Source organism: Phyllobates terribilis, unplaced genomic scaffold (genome assembly GCF_046119375.1).
Source record: "Phyllobates terribilis strain yellow unplaced genomic scaffold, ASM4611937v1 Scaffold_1__5_contigs__length_1240528914, whole genome shotgun sequence".
Taxonomy (NCBI): Eukaryota; Metazoa; Chordata; class Amphibia; order Anura; family Dendrobatidae; genus Phyllobates; species Phyllobates terribilis.
The window spans coordinates 745,083,500-745,104,428 of NW_027362761.1; positions in this window are offsets into that span (position 1 = coordinate 745,083,500).

Genomic DNA, 20,929 nt, shown 5'->3' on the forward strand with positions numbered 1-20,929 from the left:
CATGTCATTTTTCTATACAGGAATGTTCATAAAATGATAAAGCTAAACATATAATGGAAAAACCTGATGAAAATTTGGATAATTTTTTACATAAAGAAGTATGCCCACAGTCCAAATTCAACCCGGTTCACCACCGGGGTAGTAATTTGGAGACATTTTTCTCATTGGTAAATGAAGAATTTTGCGATATTAATGCAAAAACTGTGAACGAAAAATCCACAAAGAAAAATTATATTAATATAAAAATACATGGTCATAAGCAAAACATCTCTAGGGAAGAAAGAGGGCTATGAAAAATCTAAAGGAAAATACTAAGATAGTAATAAGGGAAGCAGACAAGGGAGGGGGGATTGTACTTCAAGATAGGGAGATATACCTGAAAGAAGCTCATAGAATACTTGCTGATGAAAAATATTATAAAAAATTGAGCAAGGATCCCTCTAAAAAGTTTTTGGAAGAATACCATGATCTAATTAATGAAGCATTTGGAAAAAATATTATAAACAAAAAAGAAAGAAGATTTCTGATAAATAAGAATCCTAATACAGCTATATTTTATCACCTTCCAAAGGTACATAAATGTCTAAATAACCCACCGGCCCGGCCTATAATAGCAGGCATCGGTTCCCTTACAAGTCAGCTGTCCCATTACATTGACTTGTTTCTGCAGGATATAGTTAAAACCTTACCCTCATATCTAATGGATTCAAATCAGTTACTAAGTGAATGTAAAAACATCATATGGGAGGATGACTTTCTTTTCATCACTATGGACGTAAACGCCTTGTATTCGAATATCCAACACGATCTGGGAATAAAAGCGGTGGAGCACTATCTAAATGGCGTTCTACATATGCCAGACCCTCAGAGGGAATTCCTTCTGAAAGGTCTTAAGTTTATATTGGAACATAATGTCTTCATTTTCCAAAACCAACGCTAGATACAGCAACTCGGTACAGCGATGTAAAAACATCATATGGGAGGATGACTTTCTTTTCATCACTATGGATGTAAACGCCTTGTATTCGAATATCCAACACGATCTGGGAATAAAAGTTCAACATAAAAGTTACACCAGTGGAACAAATCCCTGAGAATTGTCCAAACCGCACTAAGAGATTAAACCGTAAAGAATCTTTTTGGATATTTAAAATGGGCACTTTACACCCAGATGGGCTGGATGATATTATTGAGGGTATATAGGAGGAATCAATATACCTCTGGATACTGTTATTAATGGTTTTACATATGTTATAATTTTTATTAGTCTTCCTATATATATATTTTTATACATGTTTTTAACAGTGTTTTTAAAAAAAAAAGTTTCGTAACATACAACAAACATGTAAGCAGTTATATATCACATTTTTTTTTTGTATATATGTATTTATATTTATTCATATAGGGATTTTTTTTCCTTTCTACCAACTACTGACTTGTAGTGCCTTTTTGGAATGGGTGTGTCAAAATTAACCATATGTGTTCCACACCCTAACCATTATAGTAACACCTCTTATAAAAGCTGGTCAGAACTAAGTAGCACTCATAGCAAAATACCTGAGGAAGACATTTTATTTGTCGAAACGTGTTGTATGTACATGTTTTTGGAGAAATAATAAAGATCCATATAGGATAATACTATAGCTTGTACTTACAAGTTATTCGGGAGTGCAAATAGCCTGGAGGAAATCTTTTTTGGATATTTTTCCAAAGATAAGAACAGAGTGATATCAGCTGGCTTGTCCTCATGAACACTTTCTCCTGAGCTAACGAGATCACTGAAATCATGTAATCAGGTCATTTTTTGGAGAGCTAAAATTCAGTGGAAATGAGATTTTTGTGAATAAGTTAATTTTCATGGCAAGAAATGAGTTTGCAAATGTTGGCAGTTCGTTTGATCTCTATCCTATCCTACTAATATTATAAATGCGAAAGTTTGTGAGTATGTATGTTTGTTACTCTTTCACGAAAAAACTACTGGACGGATTTGCATGAAACTTTACAGTAATATAGATTATACATCGGAATAACATATAGGCTACAATTTGTAATGATTTTATGTAATTTTGGTCGTAATATAACGATACATGTCAATTAAGTCGGAAACAAATCTGGCCTCTGAGAGCTATCTTGGCGTACGCTGCCTAAACCGTTGGAGTTACACAAAGATGATGTACCGTAGAATTGTTTGTCTTGAATAGTTCTAAATAAAAGTCCGCGACAGCATATATCTACCTTTTATGTGGAAGCCACTATGACCAAAATTGTGAACCATAAATTTAATTAAATTAGATACTATTTTACAATGCACATTTTAGTATATTTATCAAACTTTTTAGTATATTTATCAAACCCTTATATACACACATACACAGGTGATATTTAAATGGCTGATTTACAGCAGTCAGAAGAGATTGATAATACAATAATTTGCCCATAGTGGATCATTGTATAGTGAGGTCACAGTTGCCGCCTGTCCACAGTCAGAATACAGGGGTGATCATATACCGTGGACAGGTACAAGTGTGGCACAGGGGGTTCACACACGACCCCCAGGGACTGACATTTCCTAGAAACTATGGCAGCTGTCAGTCATGAGCTCACCCTGATACATTAAACTCTGGAAACAGCTGAAGGGAGAAGGATAATTTATGACATTTTCTCAGACTTAAAAAAAGAAAAAAAAAAAATAGCCCAGAAAACAGCCCATATGTCAGGAACAGGTTACTAGGGAACTACACGTCCCAGTACGGCCTGCCCGCGCCCACAGCCCGGGGGGAGTGTGAGGCTTCCTCCTGCAAGTTGCCCCGGGGCACCGGGCCGTCATTGTCCTCACACAGGGGGTCCCCGCCGCCATTGTCCCTCCACATAACACCGTATAATAAAACATGTGCTCACCTGCGCCAGCTGCTGCAGCGGGGAAAGTTCCGAGCGCCTCACCTGGGCAGAGGGGAAGTGACTCACACACGGGGAGGGGCAGTAACCTGAGCGCGGCTCCATGGAGGATGCACACACTGCAGCCCGACAGCACCGGCAGCAGCGCTACACAAATGGCGTCCTCCCCTCCTGTGTGCAGCACAGCCCTGTGTGTGTGCAGCGCAGCATGTCACCCACAGCACCAGCAGGCTGCTCTCAGCTCCCACAGAGCACTGGGAATGGTTGCTATGGGTAACCGCGCCACAGCTGCTCCTCATAGACCAGTCATATACAACTGATATCGTCTGTACAGCGATCGTAATATAACTAATTAGATTGTTTTAGTATTTTGTTTGAACTTTACTAAGTACCTATTTTGTAAGTAGTACTTATAAAAATGCCGCGAAAGCGTAAGTCTAACATTTCGCAAAGCTCTAATAAAGCCCGAGCTATCAAAATAATTAGACGTGATGAGACGTCTCAACAAGCCGAGCAATGAAGGCTTGAGCAGGCGGTGCGTTGTGCGGCACATAGAGCTGCAGAGACTCCAGAACAATCCCAAGCCCGACGTGAACGGAATGCGGAGTATCTGGTGTCTCAACGGGCTGCTGAAACTCCAGAACAGTCCCAAGCTCGACGTCAGCAGCAAGCGACTTACATGGCGTCCCAAAGAGCCACTGAAACTTATGAAATGGCTGAATCTCGCAGACGCACTGTTGCTGAAAGGGCAGCACAGCGACGACAAACATTTACAAGAAATACATGGATATTGTTTAATAAAGCTGCATTTGAGTATGACGAGACTCTTGATTATGAAACTCTCAAGCTTATAAAAATAGAAACAATGACCATAGATTGCAAATAGTGCGGAGCTCTTAAGTGGAAAGAGGAAGCAGCAGTTATGTGTTGTTTGGGCGGGAAAGTAGCTCTTCCTTATATAAACGAGCCAGTTCAACCTTTAAAAGAACTTTTCTCTAATGAAACTGATGAATCTCGCCTTTTTCTAAATAATATAAGAAAATACAACATGTGCTTTCATATGACGTCTTTTGGAGCAGATCAAATTGTCTCAATGCCAGGGTTTTGCCCGACCTTTACAATACAAGGACAAGTATACCACCGTATCGGTTCTTTAATTCCTACGTCCATTTCGCAACCACAATTTTTACAAGTTTATTTCATAGGTGACGAAGAAGAACAAATCAACAGGCATACTGAGTGCGTGCAAAGCGTAGATAGAAACATAGTTAAAAAATTACAACGAGTACTTCACGACCACAACATTTTGGTGCATGAATTTAAAATGGCTAGAGACAGAATGATCAATGACGATCATTTCAAAGTAGTGATTCACCCAGACCGTGTACCACGTGGTCAACATGAGAGACGATTCAATGCCCCTACTACAAATGAAATAGCTGCTGTAATAGTTAGTAGCAAACAAACTATGTCTCGGGACATCGTTGTGCAGTCGCGCGATGGCATGCTCACTAGGGTTCCCGATATACATAGATTCTATGACGCTCTCGAGTACCCAATAATTTTTTGGAAAGGACAAGAGGGGTACAGCATTGATATTCCTCAGATAAATCCAATTACCAAACAAGCAATGCCAAGCAAAAAGGTGTCCTGCAAAGATTTTTATGCCTTTCACTTGATGGTCCGTCGCAGCGATTTTAATTTGATGCTTAAGTGTAGGCTCCTACTTCATTAGTTTCTGGTCGACATGTATGTACAGATGGAAAGTGAGTGCTTAAGGTTCATTTCTTTAAATCAAAAAAGACTGTGCGCAGAAAATTATATTACCTTGCAAGATGCAATAAGAAATTATGCGGATTTGGATCCAAATAACTTAGGTCAGATGGTGATTCTCCCGTCATCATTTGTAAATAGCCCGAGATACCTACACGAATATACACAAGATGCGTTCACATACGTACGGAATTATGGGAGGTCTGATTTATTTATTACAATGACTTGCAACCCCGCTTGGCCAGAAATCACCAAAGAGCTTATGGCTGGTCAAAATTCAACGGACAGACATGTCTTAACAGCCCGAGTATTTAGAATAAAAGTACAGAAGTTGGTAGCTCTACTTACAAAAGGTAACATATTTGGTGATATGCAATGCTTCATGTACTCGATCGAGTGGCAAAAGCGACGTTTGCCTCATGTGCTCTTACTGCTGTGGTTAAAGGAAAAATTGCATCCGAACCAAATTGACGAAATCATATGTGCTGAGATACCAAACCCAGAAACCGATCAAAAGCTCTATGATACAGTGACAAAGAATATGATTCAAGGGCCATGTGGTACATTCAATTCTTCATTGCCATGCATGAAGGAAGGAAAATGTACCAAAAAATATCCGAGGAAGCTTTTAAAAGATACTCAAACCAATGACAAAGGTTATCCTTTGTACAGGCGCAGAGCACCAGAGATTGGTGGACGCACGACGATTATAAAAACCCGTAGAGGAACACAGCAAATATTGGTGGACAATAGCTGGGTGGTCCCATATTCTCCACTCTTATCAAAAACTTTTAATTCTCATTTAATTAAATGTAGAGTTCTGTAATATGGTACAGGCGATAAAATATATTTATAAACATATTAATAAGGGTAGCGACCAGGCTATTTTTAACATCCGCCAGCAAGGGAATGTTAACATTGACCCAAGAGATGAGGTGCAGACCTTTAGAACCGCCCGATATGTTAGTAGTAACGAAGCAGCGTGGCGGATCTTAGGTCTGCCTCTGCACGAGAGACACCCAACCGTCACTCATATCGCGATTCATTTACCCAATGGCGAGAGGGTTTACTTTACAGAAAATAATTTTAGAGAGAGATTAGAAGCACCACCTAAAACTACACTAACTGCATTTTTCCTGTTGTGCCAAAGTGATACGTTTGCAAAAACATTATTTTACATTGACGTGCCTCGCTACTATACTTGGAATGTGGCACGGAAGCAATAGAAACATCGTTTACAAGGAACACCTGTCAATGGCTGGCCAGGTGTGAAGGCAGGAGACGCTCTAGGTCGCATTTACATGGTGCACGTTAGCAATTTTGAATGTTATTGCTTGCGTATGCTGCTGAATGTAATAAGGGGTCCAACCAACTTCTCGGATTTAAAAACATTTGAAGGTCAAGAACTTGAAACTTTTCGTCAGGTGTGTGAGAAGATGGGGTTGTTGGAAGATGATAACCACTGGGATACCACCTTAGAAGAGTCCGTGCTATGTCGCTCCCCGGCGCAAATAAGAGAGCTGTTTGCCATATTGATATGCACTTGCGGTTTATCCAATCCTCTACAACTCTGGCACAAGTATAAAATTGCGTTATCAGAGGATATCATGCACAGATTTGAAAGAATGGATCACGTTAACGATGATCTGTGTTTCAATGAGGCGTTGGGCTTATCGAGGACAAAATATTAATAATTTCTGGAAAGAAATTGTCCGATTTTGGTCTACCCTCACCGCAGCGTAGAGGAGAGCTGTCGAACGAGTTGATAAAAGAGCTAAGCTATGATACCAACCAGTTAGACGCTCACGTTTGCGAAACTGAGCCACGTTTGCTACCTGATCAAAGAGAGATTTATCACAAAATAGTAGGACGAGTTGAAAATGGTGAAGGCGGACTTTTTTTCCTTGATGCCCCGGGTGGTACAGGAAAAACGTTCTTGCTTAATTTACTTTTAGCAAAAATTCGTAGCGGTCATAACGTTGCATTAGCTGTGGCTTCCTCTGGAATTGCTGCAACATTGCTAAGTGGTGGACGGACGGCACATTCAGTCTTTAAATTACCTCTTAATCTGGTGAACGAAGAAACCCCATCGTGTAATATCAGCAAGAGCAGCGCCCGTGGCCTCCTGTTGCAACAGTGCAAACTAATCGTGTGGGACGAGTGCACAATGTCACACAAACGCGCCATCAAAGCTCTTGATCATTGTTTACAAGACTTACACAGTAAACAAACAATAATGGGTGGTGTGGTTGTATTATTGGCTGGGGACTTTAGGCAAACTTTGCCTGTCATCGAGCGAGGCACTGCAGCAGATGAAATTAACGCATGTATGAAATCCTCATATTTATGGACCAAAGTTGAAAAGCTGCACCTCGCCACTAACATGGGTGTCCAGTTATTCAGTGATCTGGAGTCGGGCGCGTACGCTGAGAAACTGCACGAGATCGATGAAGGTCGAATCGAAACTGACGAAGAAGGTATGGTTCTATTCACTAACCAATTTTGTCATGTTGTGGATTCGGAAGATGCACTTATTGCTCTAGTTTTTCCAAATTTGCAACAAAACATCCACAATGAAAATTGGCTATGTGAAAGAACTATACTAGCACCAAGAAATGAAACAGTTGCGAAAATCAATAAAATTATCTTGGACCAAGTAACCAGCGATACAACAACCTACAACTCCATCGACACAGTCATGTCATCTGAAGACTGTACGAGCTACCCCGTGGAGTTTCTTAACTCTTTGGAGCTATCCGGGGTCCCATCTCATAAGCTCGAATTAAAGGTCGGTATACCCGTTTTGTTAATGCCCAACTTGGACGCCCCGAGATTATGTAATGGCACTATATTGCGAGTCACTGAACTAGGCAGGCACATTGTAAAGGCCACAATTTTAACTGGAGAAGCTAAGGGTGAAAATATTCTTATACCACGCATCCCAATAATACCCAATAACTTACCCTTTAATTTCAAACGTTTGCAGTTCCCACTTAAAGTTGCATTTTCAATGACCATCAATAAATCGCAAGGGCAAACTTTGAAGGTAGCGGGGATACATTTAAGCACGCCCTGTTTTTCCCACGGTCAGCTATACTTAGCTTGCTCACGTGTTTCTAAATCGCAAAATCTACATATTTTCGCTGAACGAAAAAAATCAAATAACATAGGTTACAGGAGTATATTGCAGTAAAAACACATAGATAAATTACCTGCAGATCTCCATTATTCCAATTACATACTAATTCTTTACTAACACGAACAATATTAAACGCAAGTAACTTCAGTCCGTCCTGTTTATTAATCAGTGTTTAGTAATCCGTTTGTGATGAAATTTGATATGGATAATTTCAAGCCTGGGGAAGGACATAGGGCTACTTTTTATAAACACACCATACAGGCGAAGATTATATAAAACTGTAAACCTGATTGACTGACACACCTAGCGGTCAACGCACAGCCGAAACCACTGAACTTAGCATCTAGAAATTTGCAGATAGGTTCTATTATAGCTTAAATGAGCACTAAGAAAGGAATTTTGATAATTCCACCCTCAAGAGTTTCCCTCTTAATATTATAGGGATTCAAAGATTGTATGAAATCCGTCAGTTTTGAAGTTAGACATCTGAAATTTTGGATGTACGAGTAACTAAATAAGATTATTTTTTTTTACTATTAAGATTATTTTTTTTTACTATTAAGATTATTTTTTTTTACTATTAAAATGATCTGTCACGAAACTTAATGTGGCAGACCAAATTCCACGCGAGCGAAGCCGCGGGTAAAAGCTAGTTCATAATAAACTAGAGTTAACACAAATTACCACTGTTAAAACTGAAGCAGTAAACTTTGTGGAAACCAAATTTTGTATCAGTCTGAACACTTTTGGCCATTATTGTTGAGTCCTAGTTATTCTTTGAAAAACTGCAATAGGAAAAAATGAGGAAAGGAAAAACGTCTAATTAATGGTATAGGAGCCTGCTGAAATCAGGATACATAGCAGGAGCACTACAGAAAATTTCCCAGCAATTATTTGGACTAAAACACATGTTCTCTGATAGTCTTCTCACATGGCTAAAATAATTTCTTTTGTATTGACTCCTATCCTTCCCAATCCAGTGGTCCATTAGCGTACAACGATACTTATGTTCCAAACAATTTTTCTTGCCATAAGTTCCAGAGGGCCAGTGGCTACTGCATTGAAGCAATAGAAATTAATAAAGCTGATCGCTTGAGAGATAGAAACCAAAAAAAGCTACCCCTTTTTTGGCCTTGCATACATTTCAATGCCACACTTTAGCAACAGGGTACTCTGTTAGAAATGTAAAATGAACTGCTGGCATGTAAGACTAAAAAACACATGTAAGGAGCATTAATATGAATAGATCTTTTTTTAAAACATTTGCATTTTCTTGCTGGCAAGTTTTACTTTTACATATAAGAAGACTAAAGCAAAGTTTCAAAGAGAACAGGAATCTTACAGTCATCAAGTCATCATCAGGAAAATGGATTGTCTAGACCAGACAGGACACCCACCTCATCAGGAGACTTGTGCCTCTGTGTACTTCTAGGGAACTGATGTGATTCAAAGGTTGTGGGTTCGAGTCCCACCAAAGTAGTATTTTTTAGCTTGCGTGACATTAATACTTTGTCTCAGTTGATGTTAGAAAGATGAAAAAGAAAAATTATCAAATCTGGGCTTCATACTAACGTTTAGAGCATTGTTCCAGGACTAAAACTTCACTGGAGTCTACTTGCTACAGAAGACTAATAGAGAGAAAGAATATCCCCCAAAAAATAAAGAAAATCACACTGTATAAATTAGAAAAATTTATTTGAATTTTGCAGCGAGAAATAAGTATTTGATTCCTTTGGCAAACAACACTTAATACTTGGTGGCAAAATCCTTGTTGGCAAGCACAGCAGTCAGACGTTTTTTTTAGTTGATGATGAGGGTTACGCACACGTCAGGAAGAATTTTGGTCCACTCCTCTTTGCAGATCATCTCTAAATCATTCAGATTTTGAGGCTGTCGCTTGGCAACTCAGAGCTTCAATTCCCTTCTATAAGTTTTCTATGGGATTAAGGTCTGGAGACTGGCTAGGCCACTCCATGACCTTAATGTACTTCTTTTTGAGCCACTCTTTTGTTGCCTTGGCTGTATGTTTTGGGTTATTGTCTTGCTGGAAGACCTAGTCACTTCCCATTTTTAATGTCCTGGCTGGGAGAAGGAGGTTGTCACTTAGGATTTTATGATACATTGCTCCATCCATTCTCCCATTTATGCGGTGAAGTAGTCCTGTGCCCTTAGCAGAAAAACACCCCCAAAACATAATGTTTCCACCTCCATGCTTGACAGTGGGGACGGTGTTCTTTGGGTCATAGGCAGGATTTCTCTTCCTCCAAACACGGCGAGTTGAGTTAATGCGAAAGAGCTCAGTTTTTGTCTCTTCTAACCACAGCACCTTCTCCCAATAACTCACAGAATCAACCAGGTGTTCATTGGTAAACTTCAGATGGGCCTGCACATGTGCCTTCTTGAGCAGGGGGACCTTGCAGGCACTGCAGGATTTTAAACCTTTAAGGCGTAATGTGTTACCAATGTTTTTCTTGGTGACTGTGTTCCCAGCTGCCTTGAGATCATTAACAAGTTCCCCCCCATGTAGTTTTAGGATGATCTCTCACCTTCCTCATGATCAAGGATACCCCACGAGGTGAGATTTTGCATGGTGCCCCAGATCGATGTTGATTGACAGTCATTTTGTATTTCTTCCATTTTTTTACTATTGTGCCAACAGTTGTCTCCTTATCACCCAGCGTCTAACTTATGGTTTTGTAGCCCATTCCAGCTTTGTGCAGGTCTATGATCTAGTCCCTGACATTCTTAGAAAGCTCTTTGGTCTTTCACATGTTGTAAAGGTTAGAGTTTGACTGATTAATTGAGTCTGTGGACAGGAGTCTTTTATACAGGTGACTATGTAAGACAGCTGTCTTTAAAGCTGGTAACGAGTTTATTAGGAGCGTCTAACTGGTCGGTAGGAACCAGAACTCATAATGGTCTGTAAGGGATCAAATACTTATTTCTCACTGCAAAATGCAAATAAATGTATCTAATTTATACAATGTGATTTTCTTGATTTTTTGGGCGGATATTCTAATTCTCAATGTTAAAATTAACCTTCCCTTAAAATTATATACTGTTCATGTCTTTGACAGTGAACAAACTTACAAAACCAGCAAGGGAACAAATAATTATTTCCTTCACTGTATATACACTGCTCAAAAAATAAAGGGAACACTCAAATAACATATCCTGGATCTGAATGAATGAAATATTCTCATTGAATACTTTGTTCTGTACAAAGTTGAATGTGCTGACAACAAAATCACACAAAAATCATCAATGGAAATCAAATTTATTAACCAATAGAGACCTGGATTTGGAGTCACCCCCAAAATTAAAGTGGAAAAACACACTACAGGCTGATCCAACTTTGATGTAATGTCCTTAAAACAAGTCAAAATGAGTCTCAGCATTGTGTGTGGCCTCCACGTGCCTGTATGACCTCCCTACAATGCCTGGGAATGCTACTGATGAGGTTGCGGATGGTTTCCTGTGCGATCTCCTCCCAGACCTGGACTAAAGAATCTGCCAACTCCTGGACAGTCTGTGGTGCAACGTGACGTTGGTGGATGGAGCGAGACATGATGTCCCAGATATGCACAATCGGATTCAGGTCTGGGGAACGGGCGGGCCAGTCCATAGCTTCAATGTCTTCATCTTGCAGGAACTGCTGACACACTCCAGCCACATGATGTCTGGCATTGTCCTGAATTAGGAGTAACCCAGGGCTAACCGCACCAGCATATGGTCTCACAAGGGGTCTGAGGATCTCATCTTGGTACCTAATAGCAGTCAGGCTACCTCTGGCGAGCACATGGAGGGCTGTGCGGCCCTCCAAAGAAATTCCACCTCACACCATTACTGACCCACTGCCAAACCGGTCATGCTGAAGTATGTTGCAGGCAGCAAATCGCTCTCCACATCATCACCAGACTCTGTCACATCTGTCACATGTGCTCAGTGTGAACCTGCTTTCATCTGTCAGTGGCGACTGTGGCGACTTTGCCAATCCTGGTGTTCTGTGGCAAATGTCAAGCGTCTTGCACGGTGTTGGGCTGTGAGCACAACCCGCATCTGTGGACGTCGGGCCCTCATACCACCCTCATGGAGTCGGTTTCTAACAGTTTGTGCAGACATACTGTATGCACATTTATGGCCTGCTGGAGGTCATTTTGCAGGGCTCTGGCAGTGCTCCTCCTGTTCCTACTTGCACAAAGGCGGAGGAAGCGGTCCTGCTGCTGGGTTGTTGCCCTCCTACGGCCCCCTCCACGTCTCCTGGTGTACTGGCCTGTCTCCTGGTAGCGCCTCCAGCCTCTGGACACTACGCTGACAGACACAGCAAACCTTCTTGCCACAGCTCGCATTGATGTGCCATCCTGGATGAGCTGCACTACCTGAGCAACTTCTGTGGGTTGTAGAGTCCGTCTCATGCTACCACGAGTGTGAAAGCACAACCAACATTCAAAAGTGACCAAAACATCAACCAGAAAGCATTGGTACTGAGATGTGGTCTGTGGTCTCCACCTGCAGAACCACTCCTTTATTGAGTGGGTCTTGATAATTGCCAATAATTTCCATCTATTGTCTATTCCATTTGCACAACAGCATGTGAAATTGACATCACACAGGTTCTGTATGCACAGTAAAGCTCTGTACACATGACTGGGACAGCACACAGGACCTATACACACAGCTGACTGATCACATGACTGTGACATCAGCAAGGTCCTGTCAGTATGTGGGTGTCTGTGCACAGGATATATAAACCCTGGTGATTTGAGACAGGTGTGTTCGGTGTGAGGCGTGAGGCCTGTGCTCCGTGTGTGTGGGACACCGTTTGTGAGAGGCCTAGTGAGGCCGAGAGTGAAGCCTGGCAGCCTGAAAGGCCGAGCCCGCATCCTGTGCATGGATGCCAGTGGCCTTTGAGGGAGAGCCGGCTTGTTGAGGAACCCTGAAAGGCGCAGGCTGGATGTCAAGTGTGGAAGACATACCAGTAGCCTACGAGGGGACGACGGCTAGAGACCCCTACCTGGGAAGCCACAAAGCCACAGTGGTGGCAAGAGTAATGGACTGAGACAGCTAAACCCAGCAAACGTAATACCCTGTGCTATATGGACATTGTGATATGAACATTGCTATTTTTACCTTGCCTTAAGCTGTAACCTGGAGCAAGTGGGCCTGTGTGCCACTTGGCTCATGAACATTGTGTTAATGTGTGTCGGCGTGCCACGGAGTTGGACCCGGCGAACTGTGGCTTATGAAGTAATAAACTGCAGCATTGTGAGAAAATACGTAAAGACATTGCACGTGTGCATTGATTGACGCAGCGAAGCGAGTAACCCCAGTATGATGACTAGCGCTGCCTTACAATATATATATATATATATATATATATATATATATATATATATATACAGTTATATGAAAAAGTTTGGGCACCCCTATTAATCTTAAGCTTAATGTTTTATAAAAATTGGTGTTTTTGCAACAGCTATTTCAGTTTGATATATGTAATAACTGTTGGACACAGTAATATTTCTGCCTTGAAATGAGGTTTATTGTACTAACAGAAAATGTGCAGTCTGCATTCAAACAAAATTTGACAGGTGCATAAGTATGGGCACCCTTATCATTTTCTTGTTTTAAATACTCCTACCTACTTTTTACTGACTTACTAAAGCACTTTTTTTGGTTTTGTAACCTCATTGAGCTTAGAACTTCATAGCCAGGTGTATGCAATCATGAGAAAAGCTACTTAAAGTGGCCACTTGCAAGTTGTTCTCCTGTTTGAATCTCCTCTGAAGAGTGGCATCATGGGCTCCTCAAAACAACTGTCAAATGATCTGAAAACAAAGATTATTCAACATAGTTGTTCAGGGGAAGGATACAAAAAGCTGTCTCAGAGATTTAACCTGTCAGTTTCCACTGTGAGGAACATAGTAAGGAAATGGAAGAACACAGGGACAGTTCTTGTTAAGGCCAGAAGTGGCAGGCCAAGAAAAACATCAGAAAGGCAGAGAAGAAGAATGGTGAGATCAGTCAAGGACAATCCTCAGACCACCTCCAGAGAGCTGCAGCATCAACTTGCTGCAGATGGTGTCACTGTGCATCGGTCAACTATACAACGCACTTTGCACAAGGAGAAGCTGTATGGGAGAGTGATGCGAAAGAAGCCGTTTCTGCAACACGCCACAAACAGAGTCGGCTGAGGTATGCAAAAGCACATTTGGAGAAGCCAATTTCTTTTTGGAAGAAGGTCCTGTGGACTGATGAAACCAAGATTGAGTTGTTTGGTCATACAAAAAGGCGTTATGTATGGTGGCAAAAAAACACAGCATTCCAAGAAAAACACTTGCTACCCACAGTAAAATTTGGTGGAGGTTCCATCATGCTTTGGGGCTGTGTGGCCAATGCCGGCACCAGGAATCTTGTTAAAGTTGAGGGACGCATGGATTCTTGACAATAATGTTCAAGAATCAGTGATAAAGTTGAAGTTATGCAGGGGATGGATCTTTCAGCAAGACAATGATCCAAAACACCGCTCCAAATCTACTCAGGCATTCATGCAGAGGAACAATTACAATGTTCTGGAATGGCCATCCCAGTCCCCAGACCTGAATATCATTGAACATCTGTGGGATCATTTGAAGAGGGCTGTCCATGCTCGGTGACCATCAAACTTAACTGAACTGGAATTTTTTTGTAAAGAGGAATGGTCAAAAATACCTTCATCCAGGATCCAGGAACTCATTAAAAGCTACAGGAAGCGACTAGAGGCTGTTATTTTTGGAAAAGGAGGAGCTACTAAATATTAATGTCACTTTTCTGGTGAGGTGCCCATACTTATGCACCTGTCAAATTTTGTTTGAATGTAGATTGCACATTTTCTGTTAGTACAATAAACCTCATTTCAAGGCAGAAACATTACTGTGTCCAACAGTTATTACATATATCAAACTGAAATAGCTGTTGCAAAAACACCAATTTTTATAAAACAATAAGCTTAAAATTAATAGGGGTGCCCAAACTTTTTCATATAGCTGTATATACTTAACAAAAAAGTGTGAAACAACTGAAAATATGTCTTATATTCTAGGTTCTTCAAAGTAGCCACCTTTTGCTTTGATGACTGCTTTGCACACTCTTGGCATTCTCTTGATGAGCTTCAAGAGTTAGTCACCGGAAATGGTTTTCACTTCACAGGTGTGCTCTGTCAGGTTTAATAAGTGGGATTTCAAGCCTTATAAATGGGGTTCGGACCATCAGTTGTGTTGTGCAGAAGTCTGGTGGATACACAGCTGATAGTCCTACTGAATAGACTATTAGAATTTGTATTATGGCAAGAAAAAAGCAGCTAAGTAAAGAAAAACGAGTGGCCATCATTACTTTAAGAAATGAACGTCAGTCAGTCCGAAAAATTGGGCAAACTTTGAAAGTGTCCCCAAGTGCAATTGCAAAAACCATCAAGCGCTACAAAGAAACTGGCTCACATGAGGACCACCCGAGGAAAGGAAGACCAAGAGTCACCTTTGCTTCTGAGGATAAGTTTATCCAAGTCACCAGCCTCAGAAATCATAGGTTAACAGCAGCTCAGATTAGAGACCAGGTCAATGACACACAGAGTTCAAGCAGCAGACACATCTCTACAACAACTATTAAGAGACTTTGTGCAGCAGGCCTTCATGGTAAAATAGCTGCTAGGAAACCACTGTTAAGGACAGGCAACAAGCAGAAGAGACTTGTTTTGGCTAAAGAACACAAGGAATGGTCTGATGAGTCCAAATTTGAGATCTTTGGTTCCAACCACCGTTTCTGTGTGTGACGCAGAAAAGGTGGATGGATGGGCTCAACATGCCTGCTTCCCACCGTGAAGCATGGAGGAGGAGGTGTGATGGTGTGGGGGTGCTTTGCTGGTGACACTCTTGGGGATTTATTCAAAATTGAAGGCATACTGAAACAGCATGACTACCACAGCATCTTGCAGAGGTATGCTATTCCATCCGGTTTGCGTTTAGTTGGACCATCATTTATTTTTCAACAGGACAATGACCCCAAACACACCTCCAGGCTGTGTAAGGGCTATTTGACCAAGAAGGAGAGTGATGGGGTGCTATGCCAGATGACCTGGCCTCCACAGTCACCAGACCTGAACCAAATCGAGATGGTTTGGGGTGAGCTGGACCGCAGAGTGAAGGCAAAAGGGCCAACAAGTGCTAAGCATCTCTGGGAACTCCTTCAAGTTTGTTGGAAGACCATTTCCGGTGACTACCTCTTGAAGCTCATCAAGGGAATGCCAAGAGTGTGCAAAGCAGTCATCAAAGCAAAAGGTGGCTACTTTGAAGAACCTAGAATGTAAGACATATTTTCAGTTGTTTCACACTTTTTTGTTAACTATATAATTCCACATGTGTTAATTCATAGTTTTGATGCCTTCAGTGTGAATGTACAATTTTCATAGTCATGAAAATACAGAAAAAGCTTTAAATGAGAAGGTGTGTCCAAACTTTTGGTCTGTACTGTACATATATTTATATGTATATATACACACACATATTTTATTATTATTTATTATTACAGTGCCATTAATTTCATGGCGCTTTGCTTGTGAAAAAGGGGTATACGTAGCAAAAACACAATAATCTTGAACAAAATGAGTCAGCGACTGGTACAGAAGGAGAGAGGACCCTGCCCGCGAGGGCTCACAATCTACAAGGGATGGGTGAGGATACAATAGGTGAGGGTAGAACTGGTCATGCAGCGGTATGGTGGAGCTGTGATTACTGCAGGTTGTATGCTTGTTGGAAGAGGTTGGTCTTCAGGTTCCTTTTGAAGGTTTCCATGGTAGGCGAGGGTCTGATATGTTAGGGTAGAGAGTTCCAGAGTAGGGGGGATGCACGGAAGAAGAAATCTTGTATGCGATTGCGGGAAGAGGAGATAAAAGGGGAGAAGAGAAGGAGATCTTGTGAGGATCGGAGGTTGCGCGCAGATAAGTAACGGGAGACTAGGTCACAGGTGTATGGAGGAGACAGGTTGTGGATGGCTTTGTATGCCAAGGTTTGGGTCTTGAACTTGAGTCTCTGGGTAATGGGGAGCCAGTGAAGGGATTGACAGAGGGGGGAGGTCATGGAGTAGTGGGGGGACAGGTGGATTAGTCGGGCAGCAGAATTTAGGATAGATTGGAGAGGTGCGAGAGTGTTAGAAGGGAGGCCACAGAGCAGGAGGTTGCAGTAGTTGAGGCAGGAGATGACAAGGGCATGCACTAGTGTTTTTGCAGAGTCTTTGCTGAGGAATGTGTGGATATGGGAGATATTTCTGAGTTGGAGTTGGCAGGAAGTGGACAGGGCTTGGATATGTGGTTTGAAAGAGAGATCAGAGTCCAGGATTACACCGAGTTAGTGAGCTTTGGTTACTGGGGAGAGTGGGCAGTCATTAACTTTGATGGATAGGTCAGATGGGGGGTTAAGTGAGGTGGGGGAAATATTATGAATTCAGTTTTATCAATGTTTAGTTTTAGAAATATGGCGGAGAAGAAGGATGAAATAGGGGACAGACATTATGGGATTCTGGTGAGTAAGGAGTTGATATCGGGTCCAGAGAGGTAGATCTGTGTGTCATCAGCATAGAGATGATATTGAAAGCCGTGAGACTCTATGAGCTGTCTCAGGCCGAAGGTGTAGATGGAGAAGAGCAGGGGCCCTAGAACTGAACCTTGGGGGGCACTGATAGATAGGGGGCAAGATGAGGAGGTGGTGTGTGAGTGGGAGACGCTGAATGTCCGGTCTGTTAGGTATGAAGAGATAGGGCCAAGTCTGTGATGCCAAGAGAAAAGAGAGTCTGTAGTAAGAGGGAATGGACCACTGTGTCGAAGGCAGATGACAGGTTCAGGAGTAGGAGGACAGTGGCGCTTGGATTTGGAGGTTAGTAGGTCATTGGTGACTTTTGTCAAGGCAGTTTCAGTGGATTCGGAAGCCTGATTGTAAGCGGTCGAAGAGGGAGAAGGAGGAGAGGTGGGAGGACAGTTCAAGGTGGATGTGTTGTTCCAGTAGTTTTGAGGCATAGGGGAGGAGTGATAGGGGAGGAGTGATATGGGGCAAAAGCTAGACAGAGAGGATGGGTCGAGGGAGGGCTTTTTGAGGATGGGTGTGATTGAGGCATGTTTGAAACATGAGGGGAAGACGCCACTTGTTAGTGACAGGTTGAAGAGGTGGGTTAGGGTTGGGATGAAGACTGTGGTAAGGTTAGAGATGAGGTGGAATAGGATTGGGTCGAGTTCACAGGTGGTGAGGTGTGATTTGGAGAGTAAATGGTGGAGAAGATGGTTTTGGAGAAGGAAGGTTGGGTACATATGAGGAGGGGCTGTGGGGACTTAATGCAGAAGCTTTGTCTGATGTCAATCTTCTGCTTGAAGAATGAGGCAAAGTGTTCGGCTGGGATGAGAGGAGAGGGAGGAGGCGCTGGGGGACGGAGGAGAGAATTAAAGGTTTTGAATAGCTGTTTAGGGTTGTGATACAGGGAGGATATGAGAGATAAGAAGTAGGTTTGTTTTGCTGCAGTGAGTGTGGACTTGAAGGTAGTGAGGGACTGTTTGATTGTGATGAAGTGTTCATTGGAGTGAGACCTTTTGTGAGACCTTTTCCATCTCCGCTCAGCAACCCTGGTAGCCTGTCGTAGTTCTTTAGTCAGGTTGGTGTGCCAGGGTTGCCTATTGAATGTGCGAACTTTGGTATGCGTGAGAGGGGCGACAGAATCGAGAGCTACAGCTGTTGTGGTGTTATATAAAGTGGCAGCAGCATGTGCATTGTGTAATGAACTTATGTCTGCAAGAGGGAGGAGGGATTCAGAACGTGAGTGTAGGTCAAGGTGTTTTAGATTTCTGCGAGGCAGTGCACACATATATATTATATATATACAGTACAGACCAAAAGTTTGGACACACCTTCTCATTTAACCCCTTTACCCCCGAGGGTGGTTTGCACGTTAATGACCAGGCCAATTTTTACAATTCTGACCACTGTCACTTTATGAGGTAATTACTCTGGAACGCTTCAACGGATCCCCCTGATTCTGAGATTGTTTTTTTCATGACATATTGTACTTCATGATTGTGGTAAAATTTCTTCGATATCACTTGCGTTTATTTGTGAAAAAAACGGAAATTTGGCAAAAATTTTGCAATTTTCAAAATTAGAATTTTTATGCCCTTAAATCAGAGAGATATGTCATACAAAATAGTTAATAAATAACATTTCCCACATGTCTACTTTACATAAGCACAATTTTGGAACCAAAATTTTTTTTTGTTAGGGATCTATAAGGGTTAAAAGTTGACCAGCGATTTCTCATTTTTCCAACAAAATTTACAAAACCATTTTTTTAGGGACCACATCACATTTGAAGTCACTTTGAGAGGTCTTTATGACAGAAAATACCCAAAAGTGACACCATTCTAAAAACTGCACCCCTCAAGGTGCTCAAAACCGCTTTCAAGAACTTTATTAACCCTTCAGGTGCTTCACAGGAATTTTTGGAATGTGGAAGAAAAAAATTAACATTTAACTTTTTTCACAAAAATGTTACTTTAGACCCAATTTTTTTTTTATTTTCGCAGGGGTAACAAGAAAAAATGGACCCCAAAATTTGTTGGGCAATTTCCCCTGGGCATGCAGATACCCCATATGTGGGGAAAAAACACTGGGCGCACGGCAGGGCTCAGAAGGGAAGGAGCGCCAATTGACTTTTTGATTGTAAAATTTGCTTGAATAATTAGCGGACGCCATGTTGCGTTTGGAGAGCCCCTGATGTGCCTAAACAGTGGAGACCCCCCCACAAGTGACCCCATTTTGGAATCTAGATCTCCAAAGGCACCTATCCAGATGCATAGTGAGACCTTGGAACCCCTAGGTGCTTCACAAATTGATTCGTAAAAATGAAAAAGTATTTTTTTTTCCACTTTTTCATTTTTACGAATCAATTTGTGAAGCACCTGAGGGATCCAAGTGCTCACTATGCATCTAGATAGGTGCCTTGGGGGGGTCTAGTTTCCAAAATGGGGTCACTTGTGGGGGAGCTCCAATGTTTAGGCACACAGGGGCTCTCCAAACGCGACATGGTTCCAATTTGTTAGCGGACACCATGTCGCGTTTGGAGAGCCCCTGTGTGCCTAAACATTGGAGCTCTCCCACAAGTGACCCCATTATGGAAACTAGGCCACCCAAGGCACCTATATAGATTCATAGTGAGCACTTGGAACCCCCAGGTGCTTCACAAATTGATTCGTAAAAATGAAAAAGTGGAAAAAAAAAAAAACTTTTTCATTTTTATGAATCAATTTGTGAAGCACCTGGGGGTTCCAAGTGCTCACTATGCATCTAGATAGGTGCCTTGGGTGGTCTAGTTTCCAAAATGGGGTTACTTGTGGGGGAGCTCCAATGTTTAGGCACACAGGGGCTCTCCAAACACAACATGGTGTCCGCTAACAATTTGAGCCGATTTTCCATTCAATTTGTTAGCGGACACCATGTCGCGTTTGGAGAGCCCCTGATGTGCCTAAACAGTGGAGCTCCCCCACAAGTGACCCCATTTTGGAAACTATACCCCTAAAGGATTTTATTAAGGGGTATAGTGAACATTTTGAATCCAGAGGTACGACACAGAATTTGATAACATTAGGTCATCATATTGAATAAGTTGTCATTACTCTTGAGCGCAAGTGCTCGCTACTTGAGTTTGCATCGGGTACTCAGGTATGCACCATGTAGCACGGGTGCTCAAGTGAAATGCTCGAGTCCCCGCTTGCATGTTTCACAGTTATTAGACACCCCGAAAAAAACATGCGGGGATCACTCGTGCATGTCAGGCAATCCCCGCGAGGTTTTTTTGGCCGCGAAGCATATGGAGCGGAGTCTCGAGCACCCGCGATACTCAGTGCATACCCGAGCACCCGATGCAAACTCAAGTAGCGAGCACTTGCGTTCAACACTAGTTGCCATATCGTCATCTTTTTTTCTTTTTTTTTTTACTTTTGAAAAAAAAAAACAACCCCAACCCTAACATTAGCACAACCCCAACCCCAGCCCTAGCGTTTATTTTTTACGCAGTTCCTCGTGCGGTATAAGTGATGAGATTACTTTATTCTTC